The following is an 18,408-nucleotide window of genomic DNA, read 5'->3' as shown; positions in this document are numbered from 1 at the left end:
GACTCTGAACCCCTAATTGCTCCCGATGAGCAGGTTGGTGCCTTGCATGGTTTCCTCTGAATGTGTGTGTGAAAGGGTGAATGTAATGCACAATCTCTTAAAGCGCCTTGCATAAAGGCGCTATATAAATACACCATTTACCGAAATAAAGGTCCTGTACTTGCGACAGTAAATCTTTTTTTGAGTGGTGCAACCACTCCAACAAACAGCAATGTCCGTGACGTTCACCTACGTGCATGTTCACCTATGTGACCACTATGAGCACGAGTACCAATCAGTACCAAAAGTGGCGCTGTTGTGCCAGAAACAGAGAGAGATAGTGCTGCACTGCTGCCTGCTAATGAGAGACAGAGAGAGAGAGAGAGAGAGAGAGAGAGAGAGTTGCACCACTCAGTTCACACGGGTGTGATTTTTTTACTGGAAATGAACTGTGCTGCAGAGCAAAAACTATTTATTTTGGTCAAACACAAATACTACAACTGGACAATCAATATCTTTTCAAAATATAGATGAGAATGTTCACTTCACTTTTCCCTGCAATGTCCCTTTAAAAGACACAGGTATCCTATAAAGTAAATAATACCAAAAAAGTAATCCACCAAGCATTTTCTTTCTCTTTTCTCAAATCAAGTAGTCCCCATAGGTATGAAACAAAAAAGGCAATGTATTGCTCACCGGAAAAGGATATATCCTCCTCACCCAACCTTCATGTCAGGAGTCATAGCTGGTTCCTTTGTTCAAAGGCTTTGTTTGTTCAGACCTCAAAGCAGCAGAAATGTCCGACCAAACTTTCTTTCTTCCCCTTCATAAACTTCTTTGGTCAAAAGGTTTATTATTGGTTTAATAAGTTCGTATTTATAGCTTAGTATTGGCTTTAAAAGAGTTTGTTTGCAACCACCACCAAAACACAAACACTCTTCTCACTTCCTGTACTTTAATAGCTTCTTGGTAGCTCACTTCCTGGAAGTGGAACTATTGCTGGAAGCCAAGAGGAAAATTAGCAAGAGGCACAAACTCCACTTTACTTCCTGTATCTGCGTGAAGGGGGCGGACACATTATTAGGAGACGGGAAGAATGTTGGAGTCTATTCATTTCCAATATGGGAGAATGAACGTGAACACAGCTTATGATCCATTCTTTAGCTCCATAGTCACTGAACTAAATGCTGGAGCCAATCATCACAAGGCACAGAATATTTCCAAGATATTCATACTAAAATGGCTTCTTTTAGCGAGACAAATCAGGAGAAAATCTACTTTGTTATCGACCTTTCTTTATCCCAGCAACAAACTCTCGCGAGATTTGAGAGGAGTCCGGAAGCCTCTCTCTGTCCATCTGCAATTTGATGGGGGGGCTCTGGCCCCATATTTAAGATGACAATATGTGAAATAATATAATATTATTATATAATATAATAAAAGTGAAATAAAATGTGTGTTCCAATGCTTAATAATATACTTTTGCATAACTGTCTTAGACTCTTGTTTTTTACGGCTTGTGATTGGTTGTCAGTGGAGTAGGGAGCGCTGGGCTGTGTTTTGGACCGCACACAAGTGGTTATATGCCTAACCTCACAAAACTATGCCTAAACCTATAACCTTAACCTAACCCTAACCTCACAAAACTATGCCTAAACCTATAACCTTAACCTAACCCTAACCTCACAAAAACTACCGTACTTTCCAAAAGAAAGTCTGGAGTTGTTGGGAAAAAAATAGAAAAAAAGTATAGTCTGTGGTTGTTGGAAAAATAATGGTAGCAGCGGGAAGTGGAGGGAGTAGTCCACTAGAGTCTATAGAACTAGCGATGCAGCTGACAGAATGGGGTTTTTGGTTTCCATTAGAAGGTGAATCTCCGCCCGCGCTGGCGGTGCTTTCCTCGGTTACTACTAGGGCGGGGCGTACTAGTATTAGCCGGCGGGGTAAAACAAGCGCTCCTTACCGCAGCTATCCTAGGAACTATTGCTCACATGCTTGTTTCCCCCACAGCGCCCCCTATGGTCACACCTTGTCAACAGAAAATGGATGACCATGTTTAACTACACAACACACAATATATTCTCTGTATACACTATACATTTCAGGGTGAAATAGTCAACCATGCTGACAGTGGCCTTGTGGTTAGAGTGTCCGCCCTGAAACTGGGAGGTCGGGGGTTCGATCCCCGGCTGGGTCATACCAAAGACTGTAAAAATGGGAGCCAATGCCTCCCTGCTTGGCACTCAGCATCAAAGGGTTGGATTGGGGGGGTCAAATCTACTAATCAAATGATTCCCTAGCGCGGCACGGCTGCAGCTCACCGCTCCTTGGCTGCGGCTCACCGCTCCAAGAGATGGGTCAAATGCGGAGAACAAATTTCACTGCGGTAACGTGTGTGACAAACCGCATGACTTTGACTTTGAAGTGATTTTCTTTGGTTAAAATAAGTTTTAAAAACCTCTATATTGTGATAGTACTATTGCTATATAGTGTGTGTTGCAGTAACAGGAGTCTTCATGCATGTCTCTCCAGCTTTTTATTAACAACTTATATTTAGCTTATATTTAACTACATATTTAGCCACTTGTTTGAATGCCCCCCCCTGTAAAGAATAGCTAAAATCGCTAACAAAGAAGAAGAAGAAGAAGAAGAAGAAGATAGCTACTCTAAATAGCTGGAGAGACAGCTGGGAGACCTCTGAACAAACAGAATATAGTGATTTAACCTTTTAACGAAGAACCTTTTTGTTTTAAGCAAAAAAACACCACTTACACTTTGGCTTTAACCAATTATATATTCCCTTGTTATGAGTTTCATGTTCTTTCAATACTTAAGGACAGGAAATGGGCTACATTATTTCACACACTTACTGTATGTGTCAGTGTTACACGTGTGCGTGCGCATTCACATTACGTTTATTCTGTTTCTAATGAGCATTTTATATCATTCTAACCCTGGACTACCATTGACGGATTTGACGGATTGGATGGATTAATCCAAACCTACCGTTGACGGAATTGACGGGCTGGTTTAATTCCCTATAAATCGGGAGCTTAATATAACAAAATGTAGCAACTTTTGGCTAGTTTGGCTAACGGCCGATGTAATCTACCTAAAACCGGCCGAAATCCGCGCGTGCACGGTCGACCACGCACGCGCGTGATCGCGCATGCATCGCTGCGTAAAATGCGATATTTTGGGCTTGATTAGAGCTTAATTTGACTTAGTTATAAAAAAATATGATGATAGCTTAGCATTCCGGACATCTGATAGTGCTGCACAGTATAGCAAAGATACTACCGGATATTTTGATCGCAAACCGGAAGTGATCACCGCTCACTCGCTCTATTTGGTCAAAATCGGCATAATGGTGACGTTACCGCCACCATCAGGACTGATTGTCCCAATACTATAGTCTTGCCCCGTGAAAATGAGATATAGTGTGTATATCGCTGAAAAGCTGCTATTTGGAGTGGCAGTCCAAGGGTTTAATGTCCTCATCAATTTACAATTTACAATTTAGGCATTTAGCAGACGCTCTTAATCCAGAGCGACTTACATTAAGGAGCAAAGCAGAGTTATTTGTTTACCCAAAGCAGAGTTATTTGTTTACCCAGGGAAGTGGACTAAGCTCGAGATGCTTGTTTACAGCCACACCCTGCTCATAGAACATTTCATGGTAGGGGTTCAATGCCTTGCTCAAGGGCACTTCAGCGGTGGTAATTCGGGTCGGGGATTCAAACTGGCGACCTTCCGGTATCAAGACCGCTCCGCAAACCGTTCGGCCACCGCTGCCCATAAGGGCTACAAATGGGCTGTGTTCCAGGGTGAATGTAAATATAATAACCGTGGCTTTTTCGACAGCTTCAAAATGTATGTCGAACACGTGTGGCCGTTGATGCTGGGGGACTGTACAGTACAGTATATCAATATCGGCTAACGCAATAACAGATCAATCTTTTAACCACCTAAACCCTAGAGTCCCTGCATGTGACACGCCTCCAGGCATGCCATAATAATAAGTGAATATTCAACAAAATTAGCACAAAAAAAAAACCTACAAGCTCATCATAATGCTGTTATTTTCATTCACCTCAATGATTCGGTGTAGAGGGGGGAATTAAATACCAGGGGGACTTTGGTCAACAAACTGCGGTCAAACGAAATTATCAATGTTAGAGAATGTGGTACAAGATGTCCATTTGATCAGACATGTCTATTTGCTCAGACATGTCTATTTGCTCAGACATATGACGTAAATTCTCCATTCATTGTCAATGGGAATGTAATCTTTGTGTTAGGACAAAATAGCCAATTTGCTCGTCTACATGTGAAGTAACACTGGGCGAAAAGAGCAAGAATCCCTAAATTCCGGTTTTAGGATTCTTCTAGAATACGGACATTTCTGATGCATATCCTGAGTTTTGTTGATATGCGGCATTTTATGTAAAATATGAACTCAATATACACCCTGAAGACAATATATTGTACTAGGATATGAGCGTAATTTTATTTTTGTCATGTATGTGTTCCGAAAATGACCTGAGGGCGAAAATAGCAAGAATCCCTAATTTCCGGTTTTAGGATTCTTCTAGAATACGGACATTTCTTATGCATATCCTGAGTTTGTTGATATGCGGCATATTATGTAAAATATGAACTCAATATACACCCTGAAGACAATATATTGTACTAGGATATGAGCGTAATTTTATTTTTGTCATGTATCTGTTCCGAAAATGACCTGAGGGCGAAAATAGCAAGAATCCCTAATTTCCGGTTTTAGGATTCTTCTAGAATACGGACATTTCTTATGCATATCCTGAGTTTGTTGATATGCGGCATATTATGTAAAATATGAACTCAATATACACCCTGAAGACAATATATTGTACTAGGATATGAGCGTAATTTTATTTTTGTCATGTATGTGTTCCGAAAATGACCTGAGGGCGAAAATAGCAAGAATCCCTAATTTCCGGTTTTAGGATTCTTCTAGAATACGGACATTTCTTATGCATATCCTGAGTTTGTTGATATGCGGCATATTATGTAAAATATGAACTCAATATACACCCTGAAGACAATATATTGTACTAGGATATGAGCGTAATTTTATTTTTGTCATGTATGTGTTCCGAAAATGACCTGAGGGCGAAAATAGCAAGAATCCCTAATTTCCGGTTTTAGGATTCTTCTAGAATACGGACATTTCTTATGCATATCCTGAGTTTGTTGATATGCGGCATATTATGTAAAATATGAACTCAATATACACCCTGAAGACAATATATTGTACTAGGATATGAGCGTAATTTTATTTTTGTCATGTATGTGTTCCGAAAATGACCTGAGGGCGAAAATAGCAAGAATCCCTAATTTCCGGTTTTAGGATTCTTCTAGAATACGGACATTTCTTATGCATATCCTGAGTTTGTTGATATGCGGCATATTATGTAAAATATGAACTCAATATACACCCGGAAGACAATATATTGTACTAGGATATGAGCGTAATTTTATTTTGGTCATGTATGTGTTCCGAAAATGACCTGAGGGCGAAAATAGGAAGAATCCCTAATTTCCGGTTTTAGGATTCTTCTAGAATACGGACATTTCTTATGCATATCCTGAGTTTGTTGATATGCGGCATATTATGTAAAATATGAACTCAATATACACCCTGAAGACAATATATTGTACTAGGATATGAGCGTAATTTTATTTTGGTCATGTATGTGTTCCGAAAATGACCTGAGGGCGAAAATAGCAAGAATCCCTAATTTCCGGTTTTAGGATTCTTCTAGAATACGGACATTTCTTATGCATATCCTGAGTTTGTTGATATGCGGCATATTATGTAAAATATGAACTCAATATACACCCTGAAGACAATATATTGTACTAGGATATGAGCGTAATTTTATTTTTGTCATGTATCTGTTCCGAAAATGACCTGAGGGCGAAAATAGCAAGAATCCCTAATTTCCGGTTTTAGGATTCTTCTAGAATACGGACATTTCTTATGCATATCCTGAGTTTGTTGATATGCGGCATATTATGTAAAATATGAACTCAATATACACCCTGAAGACAATATATTGTACTAGGATATGAGCGTAATTTTATTTTTGTCATGTATGTGTTCCGAAAATGACCTGAGGGCGAAAATAGCAAGAATCCCTAATTTCCGGTTTTAGGATTCTTCTAGAATACGGACATTTCTTATGCATATCCTGAGTTTGTTGATATGCGGCATATTATGTAAAATATGAACTCAATATACACCCTGAAGACAATATATTGTACTAGGATATGAGCGTAATTTTATTTTTGTCATGTATGTGTTCCGAAAATGACCTGAGGGCGAAAATAGCAAGAATCCCTAATTTCCGGTTTTAGGATTCTTCTAGAATACGGACATTTCTTATGCATATCCTGAGTTTGTTGATATGCGGCATATTATGTAAAATATGAACTCAATATACACCCTGAAGACAATATATTGTACTAGGATATGAGCGTAATTTTATTTTTGTCATGTATGTGTTCCGAAAATGACCTGAGGGCGAAAATAGCAAGAATCCCTAATTTCCGGTTTTAGGATTCTTCTAGAATACGGACATTTCTTATGCATATCCTGAGTTTGTTGATATGCGGCATATTATGTAAAATATGAACTCAATATACACCCGGAAGACAATATATTGTACTAGGATATGAGCGTAATTTTATTTTGGTCATGTATGTGTTCCGAAAATGACCTGAGGGCGAAAATAGGAAGAATCCCTAATTTCCGGTTTTAGGATTCTTCTAGAATACGGACATTTCTTATGCATATCCTGAGTTTGTTGATATGCGGCATATTATGTAAAATATGAACTCAATATACACCCTGAAGACAATATATTGTACTAGGATATGAGCGTAATTTTATTTTTGTCATGTATGTGTTCCGAAAATGACCTGAGGGCGAAAATAGCAAGGATCCCTAATTTCCGGTTTTAGGATTCTTCTAGAATACGGACATTTCTTATGCATATCCTGAGTTTGTTGATATGCGGCATATTATGTAAAATATGAACTCAATATACACCCTGAAGACAATATATTGTACTAGGATATGAGCGTAATTTTATTTTGGTCATGTATGTGTTCCGAAAATGACCTGAGGGCGAAAATAGCAAGAATCCCTAATTTCCGGTTTTAGGATTCTTCTAGAATACGGACATTTCTTATGCATATCCTGAGTTTGTTGATATGCGGCATATTATGTAAAATATGAACTCAATATACACCCTGAAGACAATATATTGTACTAGGATATGAGCGTAATTTTATTTTTGTCATGTATGTGTTCCGAAAATGACCTGAGGGCGAAAATAGCAAGAATCCCTAATTTCCGGTTTTAGGATTCTTCTAGAATACGGACATTTCTTATGCATATCCTGAGTTTGTTGATATGCGGCATATTATGTAAAATATGAACTCAATATACACCCTGAAGACAATATATTGTACTAGGATATGAGCGTAATTTTATTTTTGTCATGTATGTGTTCCGAAAATGACCTGAGGGCGAAAATAGCAAGAATCCCTAATTTCCGGTTTTAGGATTCTTCTAGAATACGGACATTTCTTATGCATATCCTGAGTTTGTTGATATGCGGCATATTATGTAAAATATGAACTCAATATACACCCTGAAGACAATATATTGTACTAGGATATGAGCGTAATTTTATTTTGGTCATGTATGTGTTCCGAAAATGACCTGAGGGCGAAAATAGGAAGAATCCCTAATTTCCGGTTTTAGGATTCTTCTAGAATACGGACATTTCTTATGCATATCCTGAGTTTGTTGATATGCGGCATATTATGTAAAATATGAACTCAATATACACCCTGAAGACAATATATTGTACTAGGATATGAGCGTAATTTTATTTTTGTCATGTATGTGTTCCGAAAATGACCTGAGGGCGAAAATAGCAAGAATCCCTAATTTCCGGTTTTAGGATTCTTCTAGAATACGGACATTTCTTATGCATATCCTGAGTTTGTTGATATGCGGCATATTATGTAAAATATGAACTCAATATACACCCTGAAGACAATATATTGTACTAGGATATGAGCGTAATTTTATTTTTGTCATGTATGTGTTCCGAAAATGACCTGAGGGCGAAAATAGCAAGGATCCCTAATTTCCGGTTTTAGGATTCTTCTAGAATACGGACATTTCTTATGCATATCCTGAGTTTGTTGATATGCGGCATATTATGTAAAATATGAACTCAATATACACCCTGAAGACAATATATTGTACTAGGATATGAGCGTAATTTTATTTTGGTCATGTATGTGTTCCGAAAATGACCTGAGGGCGAAAATAGGAAGAATCCCTAATTTCCGGTTTTAGGATTCTTCTAGAATACGGACATTTCTTATGCATATCCTGAGTTTGTTGATATGCGGCATATTATGTAAAATATGAACTCAATATACACCCTGAAGACAATATATTGTACTAGGATATGAGCGTAATTTTATTTTTGACATGTATGTGTTCCGAAAATGACCTGAGGGCGAAAATAGCAAGAATCCCTAATTTCCGGGTTTAGGATTCTTCTAGAATACGGACATTTCTTATGCATATCCTGAGTTTGTTCATATGCACCATATGGCCATTGGGCCTGTTTTGAGTGAGATATTTTACTGATATTGGTACTTGGTAGTTCATGAACATTGACAGAATCTGGTGATTTCTACTGGGCGAAAATGCCCAGAATCCCAAAATATCTCATTGGATAAGTCACTGGATTTTCTGTAGAATACAGAGCTGATATCCTGAGTTCTTTGATATGCCAAATGTTATCAAATACAAACCCAATATACATCACAAGGACATACATCTCTGCTGTCAGGAAGAAACCACTGTTATTTTTTTCAGAAAATGAAGAAAACATTTCTTTTTTAAACAAAGCAATACTGCCTCAAAGTTGGAATTTATATATTGTCACTTACTTGCATGAGAGGTGGTAGAGTTAGCTGTTTTAACAGACAGTTTGAGTGTCCAATTGAGTTAAGAGGTTTAGTTCAAAGCACCTTTTACGATTTCATTGTGTGTTAATAGCATTGATTTATGCCATCATCTAAAACCTCCAAAATAGAGTTGGGTGGTAACAGTAACAATACTATAAGGATACCAGCAGCTACATCTTATTTTTGTCACGTGTTCCAAATAACACATTTCCACGATTTTTCAAAAACAAAAGGGGGGTGGCACTCTATTGTGTAAAGGTTGTTGGGGGGCCATTCTGCCCAACAATTACATAGGTTAAACCAGGGGTTAAACTATGGTGCGTGCACCCCTTGTGGTTCCCAAAGTGGGGTCTGGGGACCCCCAGGGGTCCTTGAGGGAGTTCCAGGGGGTCCCCAGCTAAATGATAGTTTGGAACCAAATGGACCCTTATTGGTCTATAACTCTGAGTGTACAAATGGAACCATGTGTACACTCTCAATTAACATTGATTTTACAATATAAATTGGGGTCCCAGAGATGGAAATGCCATTAAATGGGGGGTCTGTTAGAGCCGTACATATCTTCTCTTATGGGAGTTCCTGACATATCTTTTCAAATGGGAGTCCGCGGGGCGCGGGCTAATAAATGTCAATTTGGGGGTCCTTGACATGAAAACATTTGGGAACCACTGCTCTATGGGGTGCGTGACATGAAAAGGGTAATGGTGGATTTATGGTGATATTTAACACAAACAGCCAAATCTGCAACACTGTTGTAAGGAGATGTATAGAGCAGCTGCAGGAGTATACAGCAGCTGGCATGTCTTTCAGTGCAGTGACATTCTGTGATTATTTTCCATAATCATAGTAAAAAATGTATACTTTTCATCCAAATGAGAGACTGAGCGTTGGAGGTTCGTCAGCTCAGCTAGGTCAGGAGGTAACAGGGGGTGCACGGACAAAAAACGTTTGTGTACCGTTAAACATATCTTGCTGAAGGTAGTGTTACCAACACATTAACAGATTCCTGTCTTGCTGTAGAAAATGCTACTTTGAAAGTACAGCATGCACACTGGCTACTGCACGTGCCATGTAGGGTAAAACGGACGAAAGGAGTGTTCGTCGGAGAGAGACGAGAGAGAGTGCTAATAATAATTTAATGTAGGCCTAAAGTTTGTAAAATAAACGGTAAAACTCCCAAGGCTCCACGTGCGTCTGTGTTTACTGTTTGTGTCTGTGTGTGCAGTGCACTTGCACGACGCCGCGCGCGGCCCCTGGTAAAGTAACGCCCACCGGAAACAGTTGATTTACAAACTCTCAACCTATTTCATTGCGACGCTTTGTGAGCTTGTAGATCGGCAGATTTCCCTGTCCCCCACACAGTTGTAGTTATATTTACACTTTTATCTCAAAATGATTTTTCTATTCTACTGTTAGCTTGTATCCTATCCCCCCACCCCCCTACACACACACACACACCCACACACACACACACACACACCCACACATCCATATGCCTACATTCAGTTTTCTTGCATTTTGCTTATCTTAGGAGGTGATAACTTTGATTCAGACAGACAGACAGACAGACAGCGAGACTGGCTGTATGTCTGTCTGTCTGTCTGTCTGTCTCGCTGGCTGCCACGATATTTTCAAACCCCTCTGGGCAGGTGGGAGACTGGCATGTTATATTATGATGGTGCCATTTACCAAAACACAAACAGGCACCATGCACATTTTGTAGGTGCCTGTGAATTATTTTGTAGTCCACTTCCAACTCTGTGTGGTCGATCATACTAACTACAGACAAATGAGCTGCAATGTTTTGGGAAGAATGTCCTGGAAGACCTCCCGCTTTGCCCTCCACAAACGGCGAGGGAACTGTGCAGTTCACGTCATTTGACCAGTACAGTCCTCCTAATACCCTTTCACTTGCCATTCTTTATTATTTTTAATAGAAACCCTTAAATGCTGCACCAGCTGACCTTTCTGAAATTTGTCTATATAGCAACTCTAGTCAGCTTTTGGTCATCATTTCTCACCAGCTTTGTTTAAACAGTAATTGACTGAATGGTTATACATATGGAGATATTATTAACTGAAGTCACACACACACACACACACACACACACACACACACACACACACACACACACACACACACACACACACACACACACACACACACACACACACACACACACACACACACACACACACACACACACACACACACACACAGACAGAAACATTGTACAGTGCGAAAGGGACAACATATAACCTATTTGTTTGATAATTACATTATGTATTGTGCCTGACTTGAATGAGCAATTATAATCGGGGACTCATGGGAGCCCATAACGCTCAGAGGCCTGAGGATTTAAACATCAAGGTTTCCCGAGTCCACCTCAGCCCCCCATACATGCAGGCTTCTTCACCAACTGTATAAGCTCTTCAACAGTTTGAAGGGGTTTACGGCACACAGGCATGACTTTAGTGACCTGTCAACCGGCCGGATACAGAATGTGTAGGGGTCTTAGTCATCCATGAGCATGCAGAGGACATATTTTAAAATATCTCCTTCTGACTGACTTCAATGAGCCATCAGGGACTGGGAACCAATAATGCTCTGAGCCCTGCTTGCCTAATCTGTACAGTAGGCTATGCGCATACAATTCGGCTGGCCGAGACGAACGAGAAAACATATAGGTCTCCTCCCAAACGGACACTCCTAAAGGTCAACAGTCACCCAAGACTTTGAAGCGACCTCTAGGGCATTATAAATCATTTAAATATTTTTAAAAAATCCTTTTTTTTCAGGCAGGACACATTTTTCATATTTGAAGGATGCCAAATCCGATGAAATGGGTCTCGTGTCTCTCCGACACTTCTAAGCGTCCACGATCCAGGAATAGACACGACATTCGGACTAAGCCGATTCAACATTTGCGGCCTTCTGTCCTTAAAATCAATAGTAAATTCCCAAAAAATCGTAGAGACAAACGGAAAACAGATCGTCGATCAGCTGGCCGAGACGAACGAGAAAACATAGGTCTCCTCCTAAACGGACACTCCTAAAGGTCAACAGTCACCCAAGAGGCTTTGAAGCGACCTTTTTGGCATTATAAATCATTTAAATATTTTAAAAAAATCCTTTTTTTTCAGGCAGGACACATTTTTCATATTTGAAGGATGCCAAATCCGATGAAATGGGTCTCGTGTCTCTCCGACACTTCTAAGCGTCCACGATCCAGGAATAGACACGACATTCGGACTAAGCCGATTCAACATTTGCGGCCTTCTGTCCTTAAAATCAATAGTAAATTCCCAAAAAATCGTAGAGACAAACGGAAAACAGATCGTCGATCAGCTGGCCGAGACGAACGAGAAAACATAGGTCTCCTCCTAAACGGACACTCCTAAAGGTCAACAGTCACCCAAGAGGCTTTGAAGCGACCTTTTTGGCATTATAAATCATTTAAATATTTTAAAAAAATCCTTTTTTTTCAGGCAGGACACATTTTTCATATTTGAAGGATGCCAAATCCGATGAAATGGGTCTCGTGTCTCTCCGACACTTCTAAGCGTCCACGATCCAGGAATAGACACGACATTCGGACTAAGCCGATTCAACATTTGCGGCCTTCTGTCCTTAAAATCAATAGTAAATTCCCCAAAAATCGTAGAGACAAACGGAAAACAGATCCTCGATCGGCTGGCCGAGACGAACGAGAAAACATAAGTCTCCTCCCAAACGGACACTCCTAAAGGTCAACAGTCACCCAAGACTTTGAAGCGACCTTTGGGCATTATAAATCATTTTAATATTTAAACAAAATCCTTTTTTTTCAGGCAGGACACATTTTTCATATTTGAAGGATGCCAAATCCGATGAAATGGGTCTCGTGTCTCTCCGACAATCTGTGTTCCAGGACATTCTTCCCAAAACATTGCAGCTCATTTGTCTGTAGTTAGATCGACGTATGATCGACCACACAGAGTTGGAAGTGGACTACAAAATAATTCACAGGCACCTGCAAAATGTGCATGGTGCCTGTCTGTGTTTTGGTAAATGGCACCATCATAATATAACATGCCAGTCTCCCACCTGCCCAGAGGGGTTTAAAAATATCTATCTATCTATCTATCTATCTATCTATCTATCTATCTATCTATCAGCGAGACAGACAGTGAGATAGACAGACAGACATACAGCCTGTCTGTCTGTCTGTCTGTCTGAATCAAAGTTATCACCTCCTAAGATAAGCAAAATGCAAGAAAACTGAATGTAGGCATATGTATGTATGTGTGTGTGTGTGTGTGTGTGTGTGTGTGTGTGTGTGTGTGTGTGTGTGTGTGTGTGTGTGTGTGTGTGTGTGTGTGTGTGTGTGTGGTAGGGGGGTGGGGGGATAGGATACAGCTAACAGTAGAATAGAAAAATCATTTTGAGATAAAAGTGTAAATATAACTACAACTGTGTCAATGGTTATTGAGTGGGGGACAGGGAAAGACCCCCCACCGCCACAGCTATCCAGGCAGAGAAGTTACATGTCCTACATGACCTCTCTCATGCTCAGATTTCCCATGGAAACTTTGAGCTTGATAATACTGATATAAGATATGTACGGCTCTAGCAGTGATTTCAACCTTTTTCAAGGACCCCCAGTTTGACATGCATATGCCACGTCAGACTTTCAGGTCCGTCATTGCCATTCCCAGTTCCTGCTTACTGATGTGAGGGTATAAATTCCAGGATGGTATCTTGCAACCTTACGGAGGGGGAAAGACCTTCTTTAATACTTGGTTGTCTATGCTAAATCTTTCCAATGTGTGTAGTAGCGGCACCCACACACATTAACAGCTATTTGAAAAGATTATGGATTTTACAATCACATACACACACACAGACACACGTGCACACAATGCTTGGCTCCAGGATTAAATGACTGAGGCCGGCAAATAAAAATGTCAATTGTCAAATGTCAATCAAATTTTTAAATTTAAACTATGAGGGTGCAGAATTTGCAACTACCCTCTGGCACCCTTGTGGTGCCAGACGCAGTTATTGGTTTCATAACTTTCATTTTTCATTTTACGTAGATCTATAAGGGTCCATTTGGTTTAACCAACTCTCCATCATTTAGCTGGGGCCCACCTGGAACCCCTATAAGGACCACTGGTGGTCCTCGAACAACTGGAACTCCCCAGAACCACTGCTGAGTGTAACCCACCTGATATTAACCATATAATTTAATATCAAACACAAAAAAACTGCTTGAAATAAGTTTTTTTTTTAAAACTGCATCATACAGTCAATACAGACAACATACATTAATTGACAGGTTGTAAGAAAATAATCAGTTTAAGGCCCAAACAATCTGTATTATTATATTATATTGTGAATGAAAGTGAAATAAATCAGGCATTCATCATTGTAGTTGCTGAAGAAACGTGACATAAGGAGTGTTAATGGAAAGCACTTAAAAGATCAACTACACATCCCACAATGCATTGCAGCTCTTCAGTTCACCCATAGTGCACCTCTTTTTTGAAAAGACGAAATCTGATTGGCTGTGACGTTTAGGCAGTGACGTGGCAGGCAGCCATTGGCTCATGAAAGAGTACACGCTGTCCTTTGAACAGAGAGGAGCCTGCCGGAGCCTGCCTAAATTCAGCAGCTGACAGACACACACAGAAGCTGTAGCATGGAATGGAGATTACAGGTAATGTAATGCTAAGCTTTTATTTATTGGTTTGCAGCTACATTTGCACTTCATACTGTAGTGTTTTCAGCCTTTGTCAATGTTTGCCTTTGTCAATGTTTTCATGTCAAACCAAAAGTAGGCTATTTGGCTGCAGACTGCAGAGCCACGTTTGAAAAGACTTAAAACATGTTGCTTAATTAAAGGTAGTGTAGAGGATTTTCTTTGGTTGAAATAAGTGTCAAATAGCTCTATATTGTGATAATCATTGGTATAGTCAGTGTTTGTTCAGTAACAGTTTAAGTAGCTCTATATTGTGACAGTAATCATTGCTATAGTGTTTGTTCAGCAACAAGAATAAAATTGGTCCCATGGCTGGAGTTTGATATTCTCCGAACATGAAATCTATTACAAGAGTATATTTCAAGAATTCGGAGAGTATCCATGATATGGAGGATATCACCACATTTGAATCATATCTGGTCATATTCGGGCAAAGGATTCTTTGGTTTTTCGCTCCGTGGCTGTATATTAGCACTAATTAGCACTGCAGTTGTGCACATGATTATGTAACTGAGCACTATGAGAGCATAATTTCTGGCAATTTCATTATTGCTTTCAATTAAAAAGAGGAATGTACAGTTGTTAGTGCAGTGGTTCTCTACCGGTCGGTCTGATTTTTTTTCGGGGGTCCCCAGATGACAGTAATACTGTAGTGACAATTTAAGGAAAGACTACATCAAAAGTAATCAAGAAACCATCATATAAACTGGTCAAACATGGGCCAAATAAAAGATAGCTCATCTACAAGCTCAATGCATGGAATTGTGAGCTTGTAGATCCGATAGTCACTTACTGTCTCCAGCACATTTTGTTTTAGCCTGTCTTTGAGGTACTACTGTATATAGCTGATGTCCTATAGCCTGGTGCGTGTTAACATGTGCTTAGATAATGTAGAATTTGTTTTCGTGCATGAAATATTTTTGATAAAAAGTTCAGGAATTCACAGAGAAAAGCGGTTGGAAGGATCTCTGTGTCACTGCACACTTTGACAGTTGCTGCCAAGCCAATGCCATGAGTTCTAAATGTACAGATGAGTTACATACAAGGACAGTACAGTAATTTAGAGTTACTTTAGATACATACTGATAATAGGTCTAGTGGCGGTTTTGTATAGGGTTCTTTCTTGTGTGCTTCTGGAAGACCATATTGACATTTCAAAACCTATTTACATCACTGATGGTCGATAGGGAAGTGTAAAATAATCAAATTAACCTTTATATAGAGCACAGTTGCACTGGATTTCATAAATTTTACTCACCGCTGAGTATAACGTGAAGTTTAGGTGGAGTACAAAGCAGCAACACTGCCAACACAGCATGCTGCAACCAAACACTGAATGCTGCCTTCAGTGACTGACACAGTGAGGGGAGTGGCAGTTCAGGAAGTGACATCATATTCTTTATACTGATCTGACTGACTGATCATTGACATGTTTGGTTACCATTTTTAACTGGGTTACCCCTCCGATTGCAAATGTTATAGTAGTTAGTTAGTTTCTAATAGTATTTCATATTTTATCACCTTGTTTATTAGTGATTGCTTGAAAGTTTCCAGAGTGTCAACCAGTTGCTGATGATATTGTGACATCAAATGATGCAACATGAAAGCATAGGATTGGCACAAATCTTTTATGTTGATGGTGATGAGCAGTTTTAAAATCTTAATGATGCTTGTTTTATTATTTTGTTTCTTATTCAGAGTCCTGTTTTCTGCAAAACGTCTACCCATCAGCGCTGGCATCAACCCTGGAGTTTCTGGAGAGGTGTGTATTTTTGTGTTTGCTTTAGCCTGCACTAAAAGAAAGTAGCACTGCCTAATTTAAATCTTTTCCATTAGAAGTTGCCTTAAATGAACATCTTCAATTAAAAATATATTTTTCTTTGTTTTATAATATATATATATATATATATATCTATATATAATACTGTTTTTATTCTATTTCCGCAGGTGTCTGTTCTCCATCAACCCAGAGAAGGAGAGCACATCTTATCTATAGTTGTGAATCCTAGGTCTACCTTGATTCACTCTCACCATGATTAGTGAGATTGTTGATTATGGTAAGATTCATAGTTGCGCACGTGCGTGCGTGGACACACACACACACACACACACACACACACACACACACACACACACAGTACTTAGATATACACACATTAATAATTTGAATTCTATTTTATCAGGTCAACCCAGATGGTGGAGAAGACGACCAAAGACCAGGAACCTTTGAGTAACATGATCTTCGAATATGGCCTTTTAAAACAAGTAAGCTTAAACATTCAGTACGCATTTCATAGACACAAACACACACATACACCACCCTCCAGTTTTTATTATTTTTGAATTGCTTTAATATAATCTACATTAGTTTATTTTCTTTACATAGCTGTATTATAATCTAAAGATTTTCTTCATTGTCCTTGTGTGTCTGCAGATGCATGTTCTTGATCAACCCAGAGAAAGGCACTAAAGTGGAAAGCAAAACAAATCACGACTTAGTGTGAATCCTAGGGTGTCTACCATGATCCAGTTTCTTTCGGACCATGACTGGGGCGTGATCTTGAATATGGTAAGAATTTTGGCCACGCACGCACGTGTTATTCAGTGCATTATTTTGGTGGCTTTCTTTCACATGTCCTCTCGGTTATGAGGGAACACGCATGCGCCTAAGACACTACACCCCGAAGAGACCCAGCTATGACCTGTGGTCCTGCACTGCTACCTATTGACCAAGGTTATTGTGATTTTGTTGGAAAATGAAACACAGAACATAAACTTGTAATAATAACAGTAATTCAATCCTAACTTATTTATTTTCCCCTCACAATTTGTAGAGCGGTAACAGCTCACCAGAAGGGTGGATGCCGTCAAGGAGTTGTCCAGCACCGTCAAGGAGAGCTTTTCAGGGGTGACAGAGAGGCTGGACAGGATGGAGGCATCCATCCTGCAAACGCCTCTTCCTGCCAGCCAAAAGATTCCCCAAGAGTTGTCTGTATGTACTTAATCTACCTATTTATCTTTATCTTCAACAGAGCCCCCCTCTGAAATGCCTCTGTTTGTGAAATAACAACGCATAGTCAATGGACATTTTTATCGTGTTATGCTGAATGATATCTTAAAAGTGTGATTATCCACAGCTTCAGGAAGAATCACAATGTGAGAGTGACCAAGGCCATTGTGGAGGCGATCAAGGACTCAGAGCCACACTGGGACCTCAGCTTGATCAGGAGTAAGTCTAACATCACATTCATTTGGCGACTTAGTCCTTTTGAAGTAGCAATTTTAACAATTGAGTGACCTAACTTACCATGTGATCCTAGTTTACTGAGGCACTTCACTGTCTCTGCATTCTATGTATGTTTACCTTGCTTACTGTAAATCGCTCTTGATAAAGTGTGCTAAATGCCTAAATTGTAGATTAGTGTTGATTTGATACGGTTAAAAATAACAGATGGCACAATGACCAAATATTGACAAATGTAATATTGGTGTTATTTTTTTGTTAAATAGGTTGGTTTTCTATTCAAATGGTAATCATGTCTGTAGTGTTTGCTAAATAATAGGGGTCTCCCTGTCTCTATAGCTAGCTCGTCAGAGTACCCCCATTTAGTTTGACAGTTTACAGTTTGTCTGCTAATTT

General features: G+C 39.5%; 1 protein-coding gene and 1 long non-coding RNA gene across 2 annotated transcripts in view; one reads left to right on the top strand and one right to left on the bottom strand.

Moving 5' to 3' along the window:
• Nucleotides 1-18,408, bottom strand: part of grin2aa (glutamate receptor, ionotropic, N-methyl D-aspartate 2A, a) — a 292,852-nt gene that overhangs the window by 222,960 nt on the left and 51,484 nt on the right. The window lies entirely within an intron of this gene.
• LOC306936148 lies at nt 16,283-17,325 on the top strand. The gene is made up of 4 exons (XR_013791470.1): nt 16,283-16,530; nt 16,716-16,825; nt 16,952-17,033; nt 17,203-17,325. It is a non-coding gene; the product is annotated as an uncharacterized lncRNA (long non-coding RNA).

This window comes from Electrona antarctica (assembly GCF_951216825.1).
Source record: "Electrona antarctica genome assembly, chromosome: 14".
In the NCBI taxonomy this organism is placed as follows: Eukaryota; Metazoa; Chordata; class Actinopteri; order Myctophiformes; family Myctophidae; genus Electrona; species Electrona antarctica.
Note: the sequence above shows the minus strand (reverse complement) of the source record. Positions and strands in the feature narration are given on the sequence as shown.